Raw genomic sequence first — 9,623 nt, forward strand, 5'->3', positions numbered from 1 at the left:
AAGAGAATGATTTTAATTGTTGTCTCAGTCCATATGATATCTAGAATGGAAGAATATATGATCCCTTATCTAATGGACGCATCATGGACTAGGTCAGAGTTCGACAATGGATTTTAAGACCTACAATTTCTAGTCGAGATATGGAGTCATACATGCAATAATAGTTATTAGACTTATCCAAGTGGGAGACTGTTGGATTAGGTGTCTAAGCCCATAAATATAATTGTATGTACTTGACCCGAGAGTAGCATGGTCCATTTGGATTGCATGGCAATGAAACAGTTTGTAAGGATGGACTTTTGAGAAGAGGATATTCTTGATTTATTTATATACAATAAGTTCTAATATATTAATATGAAATCATATTATTTAATTAGTATTGATCAAGAATTAATTTGGAATTAATTTTGTGATCAAAAGAGACTAATTTGATATAAGGGGTTGATTTGGTAAAATCAATCATTCTTATGGTGTGGGCCGATGATCCATGATTCCTTAGAGGGTGTTTGGCTTATCTTTTTGGAGGCCAAAAGTCCTTTTGGAAAAAGTTACAAAAAGTCAGGATTTCCTGAGTTTTCCAAAAAGTCATTTTTCCTTATATCAAAAATCCAAAAGTTGCTTTTAAAATGCTTTTACCAAACATCTTTTGCATTTTATCTTTTCCAAAAAGAACTTTTGAGCTCTCAAAAGACAAGCCAAACACCCCCTTAGGTTTGGCTAAAGCCATGTGACAACCCATGGATGATCCATGAAGGTTTAAACCCATGGAGCCTAAGGAATATGGAAGGTCATGCATATTAGGGTTTACATGGTGTAACCTTAGTTTTACCACACTATATAAGAAACCCATTAGCTCCTAAAATTGGCACCCTAGTGTTCTTGGAAGAGCTATAGCTGATTTTAGAGTACTAGTATTCTCTCTCAAGTCCTCCATTGTTGGTGGTATTGTGTGATTCCATTTGAGGTGCAACACTTAGGGCACTAAGCTCTTAAATGCCAAACTCAAGAAGTTCTACAAGCTACAATAAAGAAGTAATTCTATAACACTCTTTTATGTTAATTATGTCAATTCCATGTTTGTTGTTGGATTAATGCTTTGGAAACAATATTGCATGTATAATTAGAGAAAACATAGATCCAAAGAATTTAGGGTTGTATGTGCACCATAGGATGTTGTAGTATACCAAAACCCATCAGATATTCGGGAGCATGTCAGCTACTCGTCATGCCTGACCTTGGTTTCTATGATTGCCAGGGCAAGGGAGAGGGAGATTGACTTGGAGCACATCTGGAAGAGGAAAGCGGAAGAGGGGCATGTAACAGGAGTTTCAGGGAAGAAACCCAAGGGATTCGACCCTAGTTCGAAGAGCCAGAAGGGCCGGAGCCGCTATGGGAAATGTGGCAGGTCATATGAGGGAGTTTGTTGCACTGGGATGGGATTAGGGTTCTACAAGTATGGCAAGATTGGGCACTTTAGCAGGGATTGTTCTGCACCTACCCCCACCATTTAGACATCATACCTAATTTGCTTTCATTGCAATTAGAAGGGCCATAAAAAGGCCAATTTCCATTGATTGACAGCGGCAGCAACGCTAGTGGCGACACCAACTCTAGTGACCCTGCGGATTACTGATGGCCAGCAGGGCAAGACAGAGGTTCCAGTGGTGAGGAGCCGAGCCTTCCAGCTGACTACTGAGGAGGCACACACCTCACCTGATGTGGTGACAGGTAGGATTTCTTCTCCCTAGTTGTTATTATATGCCGCTTATGATATTTATGTGCCATGTGATGTGTTTTGTTTAGGATCGTTCCATGTAAACGATATTCTGATTTAGGTATTATTCGATTTGGGGCATGTTGGATTACCCTTACCAAGAGGTTTCCTGAGTCCTCGGGCATGTTGGATTGCCCTCTAGAGGTCGAGATTGCCGACAACTGATCAGTGCGAGAATCAAAGGTTTTTAGAGATTGCGTTCTGAGGCTGTTTGAGGAGCGCTACCTGGTAGACTAGGTTCCCATTCCGTTGCGTGGGAACAAGGTTATTATAGGAATGGATTGGTTGAGACCCAATAGGGCAGTGATCAATATCGTGCAACAGTTAGTTCGGGTCAGGACCCCAAGTGGGGGAGAGCTGGTGATTCAGTGAAAGAGGCCACAACATGGACCAACTTTTTCCTTCACCAGCAAGAGCTCGGCGCTATCTCTAGTAGGGATACGCATGGTATGTCGACTATGTCAAGGAAAACTGAGAGGCAGGTAAGGCGACGGTGAGTGATGTACCAGTGGTGTGTGAGTACACATATGTATTCCTAGAGGAGCTTCCTGGGATACTGTAACGCCTGTAGATCCGGGCTAGTCAATTTAGAGACGATAGGCATCAAAAATGACTTTTTGATGGAATATTATTTAGGAGTAATCTTAACTAAGTTGTAGTATATGTTACAAGGATTCCGTACATATAAAGAACGCCGAAATCCGAGTTATAACGAAGAAGTTATAACCTGTCGAAGTTCCGCGACTAAATTGACACGACACAGTGCGACGTAAATAGTGAATTTACGTTAGAGCGATATTTAGCCTTAGCGATCTAAACGAGAATCGAAGATCTTGTTGATAGTAGTGCAACAGTAAAAAGACAGATGAAAACAGACGTCGGATGAAGAAGTTATGAATTTATAACAGAGTTTTCTTGTCCCGACCTACTAAAAATAAATAATAAAAATAAATTCAAAATTTGCCGACGGAGTCTAAACGAAAGTTGTAGAGCGTAGTCTCACCTACGCGTAGATATAAAGAATGTCTAAAACGGAGTTCGTATGAGGAAGATATGAATTTTTGAAGTTTATTAAATAAGTAATATATATATATATATATATATATATATATATATATATATATATATATATATATATATATATATATAATCTTTAATTCGGATGTATATCCGAAGGAGTCACTAATCTTATCCGAAGTACGCCTAGTGTACTGGCGTACGCCTAGCACACCCTGGTGCATGAACCCCTCAGACTCGAGTGCCTCACATATGTAAGCGATGACGTTTTTGGTCGCGTACGCCCCGCGTAGCTGAGCATTACGCCCAACGTAATGCGAGGCTTCTGCCCCTATATAAAGGATGTGAGGGCAGCCGACCTTTTTGCTCAATTCCTCTCCTCTCCTTCCCGTTTTACCTCGTTTTTCGTGCAAGAAATAACCCAAAGCCCCGGTATTAATCCCGAGCCCCGAAGCAAGTCCCGAAGCCCCGAAGATCCCGAGGAGTAAAAAAAATTCCCGAGCCAAAGCTCTGCCCGCAAGCAGCCCGGTTTTTTGAAGATCTTCCAGATCTATCGAAGAATACTACTTCTACAAGCCGTAGTGTTGTCCGATCATCGTTTGATCAAGTGAGTGTGTGGTTGCTTTCTTCTAACACATAAATATGAAGTATTTGCTTTGAAATACGTGTTATGTGTATATATATTGTTTATTTGAGATGAGTGTGGAATGAATGTTTTATATAGTTTTTAAATGAGTTAAACTGTATATGTATTTTATATCTACAAATATGTTGGGTAGATGAGATAGTTGGTGTGTGATAAAAGGATGAGTATGGATTAGACCAAGAGGTTAGTTTTAGATCCGGGAGTATGGATTAGGTAAAGAGATAAAACTTGTTATTAGTCCGGGAGTATGCATTAAGACTAAGTTAATTGTCCCTAGTCCGGGAGTATGGATTGGGCAAAGTTATAGATCCAGGAGTATGGATCAAATCAGGATTAAGGTATAGTCAATTGTCCCTGTTCCAGAAGTATGGATGGGGTATAATTATTGATCCGGGAGTTTGGATCAGATCAGGAGTTTAGTTTTAGATCTGTGAGTATGAATCAGATAGTTTTAGATCCGTGAGTATGGATCAGGGGAAAAGGTTAGTTTTAGATCCGTGAGTATGGATCAGGTGAAAATGTTAGTTTTAGATCCGTGAGTATGGATTTGGTGAAGAGCATAGTTTTAGATCCGTGAGTAGGGATCAGGTAAAGAGGAAAATTTTAGATACGAGAGTTTAGATCGTGTCGTTGTGAGGATCGATGGGGTGGGATAAGAGTTGCCTTTATATGGTGAAATTCTACAAGTTTGAATGTTCTATATTTATAAATATATGATATAACATTGTGGGATGAAAACCCTATATGCTCACCAGGATCCCAAGCCTGACCCACTCAGTTTTCTTTATATCGTAGGTATCGATACGAAGACATATTTCACAGAGAGATTAAAAGGAGTTATAAATCATTAGTGTAATGGAATGTAAGTTCTGTTTATGCTTATATGTCTGTATCGGAACATGACATCCCGAGGTTTTATTATTAAATGAAAATACATTCTCTTTGAGAAATATTTTGATAAGTTATTATCATATCTTGTTTTGGGAACAAATTCCGCAACCGTTTTCTTTAAAAGATTACTCTAATTTTAAAAACAAAGCATAAACAAATCGGTCTTTTCTGGCCGTGAAATTGGGGATGTCATAGATACCTCCGGAGAGACAGGTAGAGTTCAGGATTGACCTGGTCCCTGGTGCGGCTCCGGTAGCCAAGGCACCATATCGGTTGGCTCCTCCTGAGATGCAGGAGTTGTCTACACAGCTGCAGGAGCTGTTAGACAAGAGATTTATTAGATTGAGCATTTGACCCTAGGGAGCCCCGATCCTATTTGTGAAGAAGAAGGACGAGTCGCATTGGATGTATATAGATTACTGGGAGCTGAACAAAATAATGGTGAAGAACCGTTACCCACTTCTGAGGATTAATTACCTCTTCGACCAACTTCAGGGGGCATCTTTGTTTTCCAAGATAGATTTGTGGTTAGGCTACCATCAGATGAGGGTTAGAGAGGAGGACGTGCAGAAGACTACTTTCCGGACTCACTATGGCCACTACGAGTTCGTGGTGATGCCCTTTAGGCTCATCAACGCTCTTGCCGCGTTCATGGACCTCATGAACCATGTATGCAGACTGATGTTGGATCGGTCTGTGATAGTTTTCATTGATGATATCTTGGTTTACTCCAATACGCAGGAGCAACATGAGGATCATTTGCAAGAGGTTTTGGATACCCTCAGGAGGGAGATCTTGTACGCCAAATTCTCTAAGTGCGAGTTTTGGTTGCGCGAGGTGCGATTTCTTTGGCAACTTGTCAACCATAATGGTATTTTGGTCGACCCGGCCAAAGTAGAGGCCATGATGAGATAAGAGGTTCCGAAGTCTCCATATGACATTCAGAGTTTCCTGGGATTAGCAGGCTATTACCGGAGATTCATTCAGGACTTCTCTTAGATAGCCGTACCCTTGACCCAGTTGACAAAGAAAGTCGTGGTCTTTTGTTGGGGGCTGAGCAGAAGGCAACATTTGAGACATTGAGACAAAGACTATGCAAGCCGCCGATCCTCACCCTTCCAGAGGGCGTGGATGATTTTATGGTATACTGCGATGCATCTATCTTCGGGTTGGGTGAAATATTGATGCAGAGAGGGAATGTTATCGCCTACGCCTGGAGGCAGCTGAAGCCTCACGAGGCGAACTACCCAACGCACAATTTGGAGTTGGGGGCGGTTGTATTTGCCTTCATGATTTGGTGACACTACCTCTATAGGGTCTGATGTACCATTTACACAGACCACAAGAGTTTGAGGTACCTCACGGATCATCCGAACCTGAACATAAGGTAGCGTCGGTGGCTAGATGTGGTGAAGGATTATGACTGTGAGATCCTCTACCACCCGAGGAAGACCAATCTTGTTGTCGATTCTCTTATCCACAAGGCTGCCTCGATCAGATACATTTTCTTACGGATGGCAGTAGTGACTCCGCTGTGGGAGTAGATCCGAGAGGCCCCGCAGGAGGCTATGAAGGAGGAACATCGGAAAAGCAAGCGTATTGTGGGTCAAGTTTCCTCCTTCGGCGATGATAGCCGTGGGTTGTTGACACTACATCGTAGAATGTGGGTTCCATATCATGGAGGGGTGTGCCAAGTTTTGATGGAGGAGGCGCACAAATCTAGATTCTCGATTCATCCTGGGGAGACAAATATGTACAAAGATCTTCGTCTTGATTAATGGTGGCCTTGCATGAAGTGGGATGTAGCATGGTACGTCGAGAGGCGCCTGACCTATAGGAAGGTCAAGGCAGAGCACCAGCGGCCCCACGACAAGACGCAGGCGTTGGATATCCATATGTGGAAATGGGAAGATATTACTATGGATTTCATCACAAAGCTTCCAAGGATCGCACGAGGGGTGGATTCGATATGGGTCATCGTGGATTGATTGACCAAGAGTGCTCATTTCATACCGATCCAGGAGAGCATCTCGACCAAGAAGCTGGCCGATATCTACATACGAGAGGTTGTAGCTCGACACAGAGTTCCAGTTTCCATGATTTCTGATCGAGACGAGCGAGTCACTTCTATATTCTCGAAGAAATTCCATGACGAGTTGGGTACTCGTCTGCACTTTAGCACCGCTTTTCACCCGCAAATGGATGGTCACAACTAGCATACCATCTAGACCTTGGAGGATATGTTGCGGGAATGCGTTTTAGACTTTCGTGGTAGCTGCGATACTTACCTTCCCTTGGCAGAGTTTTCCTACAATAATAGCTACCACACGAGTATCGACCTTCCTCCCTTCGAGATGTTATACAGGAGGGTGTGCAGGACCCAGATTTGCTGGGGAGAGGTTAGGCAAAGAGTCATGGGGACTACCGAAGTGTTACTCAAGACGACGGAGAGGATCCAACAGGTTTGGAGCAGGCTTCAGACTGCTCAGAGTCGGCATAAAAGTTATGCCAACAAGCGTCGTTTGGACCTGGTGTTCTAGGTCGGGGATATGGTTCTCCTGAAGCTGTCACCTTGGAAATGTGTCATCCGGTTCAAGAAGCAGGGCAAGTTAGGCCCAAGGTACATCGATCCTTTCAGGGTTGTTGCCCGGGTGGGCAAGGTGGCATACAGGCTGGATCTGCCAGCCGAGCTAACTAAGATTCACAATACCATTCACGCCACCAAGCTGCGGAAGTATCTGGTAGACGAGTCTGTAGTGGTGCCGTTAGAGGATATTCTGGAGGAGGACAGCCTAAACTACATTGAGCGACCAGTAGCTATCATCGACAGGAAGTCAAAGGATCTAAGGACCAAGAGGGTCGAGTTGGTGAAGGTGCAACGGCAGCACCCCAAGGGCTCAGAATGGACTTGGGAGCCGGATGATGAGATGAGGGAGAATTAGCCCGAGCTTTTTCCAAATGCAGCAATAGATTTCGAGGACAATTTCTAAAATAAGTGGGGGAGATTTGTAGCACCCGGTTCCTGGTACATACTATTAATATGAATTTTTGCACATTTACTCTGAGACTCGGTATGTTGGACGCCCCAACTCGTCGAGTAGAGGTGAAACTTGGACGCGGGTGGAAGGACCTACTCGTCGAGTCAAAAGCCTCGAATCAACAAATAGGCTTGTCTGAAGGAAACCCTAATTTTAAGGGTTTGCTCCCTATTTAAACACCTTAATTGGCTTCCTTTACAGCCTCCAGCACCCTTACACCCTCTTCACGAAACCCTAATCGATTTTGAGTGACTTTGAGCTCTTTGTGCCATTTTGTGTGTGTTTGAAGCTTGAGAAGAAGGAGAAGGCTTAGGAGATCAAGAGAAGCAAGTAGATCCAGAAGTTTTGGCATATTTCCATCTTCTTTAAGGTAAAAAGCTTCAACCTCAACCATTTATGTCTTAGATCTCTAGTTAGGGCGATTTCTTACCTTTTCTAAGCTTTAGTAGAGCCACTTTCGGGATTTTGTGGTTTTAGAGGGGTATGCTTCAGATCTGGAACCATAAGGGTTCCCATGGCATAAAGGTGCCAACTTTATGGCTATGGGATTCCTATGCATCATAAAAACCTCTTTTTAGGACCATTTGAGCCAAATACCCCATGGATGAACGTCAAGTTTGTAACTGTACGTGTAATATGGACCGTTGGAGGTCAGATCTATGTTTTGGATGCATTAAGACCAACTTAAATCGACTAAATAGTTTTGGACATAGAGGGACTCGGTGAGTTGCTCATACTACTCAGAGCTACTCACCGAGTCGGGTCGCAGTTTCCCCCAAACATCTGCTCTTAATGGACATTGTGTTGAGTTGGAAGAACACTCAAGTTGTTGGGTTCATTGTGGACCTGAAGATCATAAAACTCAGAGAGTTCATGAACAAAACTCAGCGAGATCAAGAATTATCCCCAACTTCATGAAGAAGAACTCGACGAGTTCATGGAGAACTCGGCGAGTCCAAGACTAGATGTGTCATCTTACATGATGAAGGACTCTACGAGTTCAAGAATGAACTCAGTGAGTCAGATGTGGAAGGTCCCGACTTTGTTTAAAGGAGAACTAGGCGAGCTCTTGAAAGACTCGGCGAGTAGGGTTGATGTTTTAGCATTCTAAGGATTATGGAACTCGGAGAGTTGTTGGGTCAACTTAGCGAGTTGAGTTAACCAGATGTTGACTTTGACCAAGGTGTTGACCTTGACTTTAACTTTGACCTGAGTTGACCCTTGAAAGGGTTATGAGTATGAAATGGTGATTAAGGAAGGTTTTTATGTGTAGAGTTTTGAGAAGAGTCGTTTCTAGCGCCAAGGACAATTCAATTACTGTACAACATTAAGGTAAGTTACCTTCCTGCAGAAGTGGGTCTATGGGACCAAGGTCGTACCACTAGTAAGAGATTATAGTAGAGATGATTGTCTTTCTGATAATTATCTGGTATGTTGCTATCTATTATGATTATGTGCTAGGATGCTAATTGTGTTAGTAGTTGTAGGGCGGAACATTCCCCAGTTATCGGTTGACATCACCCATGCATGCCTAGATATATGTTCATGATATGTTATTATGTGGTAGTGGTAGGGGGTCAAATAGTCACCAGTACCGGTTGAAAGATATCCAAGGATAGGTTAGCTCCCAGCTACCGGTTGAAAGATACCGCAGGGCAGGTTAGCTCCTGGTTACCGGTTGTAAGATACCGAATGGGATCCCAGCTCCCAGTCATGCCAGCTAGATAGCGTTTGAAAGATACTGAGGGATGTGCCTTATGTGGTATGTCGTATGATGGGGGGACTCACTAAGCTTCGTGTTTACAGTTTTTAGTTTTGTTTCAGGTACCTCTTCAGCGAAGGGGAAGGAGCTGGCGCAGTAACTGCGCATCACACACACACACACACAAGATTTCTGCTTCATGTGATTCTTGGGATTATACTCTGACATTCTTATTATTTTATGACATGGTTTTGAGACACGTGATTATGGTTTGATGAAATGATATGAATCGAAGATGCTTTTCAGTAAACTGTTATATAAGTTACTTAATTAGAAACAAAATTTTTGGTCTTGAAAATTTGGGATGTTACAAGTTGGTATCAGAACCTTGGTTAGAGGGATTCGGACAAACTTTCGGGGATGTCTGGACTAAAATCAGGGGTTTGAAAGACTTTCACAAGAAAATAGTTTTCCAAAAGTTAAAGTAAAGAGTTTCGAGAAAGAACAAGGTGTGTGATGCGTGCAACCGGCCGAGCTTAACTAAGTTTTCCCCAA

This window comes from Lactuca serriola, chromosome 8 (genome assembly GCF_051521515.1).
Source record: "Lactuca serriola cultivar US96UC23 chromosome 8, Lser_US96UC23_V15, whole genome shotgun sequence".
NCBI lineage: Eukaryota > Viridiplantae > Streptophyta > Magnoliopsida > Asterales > Asteraceae > Lactuca > Lactuca serriola.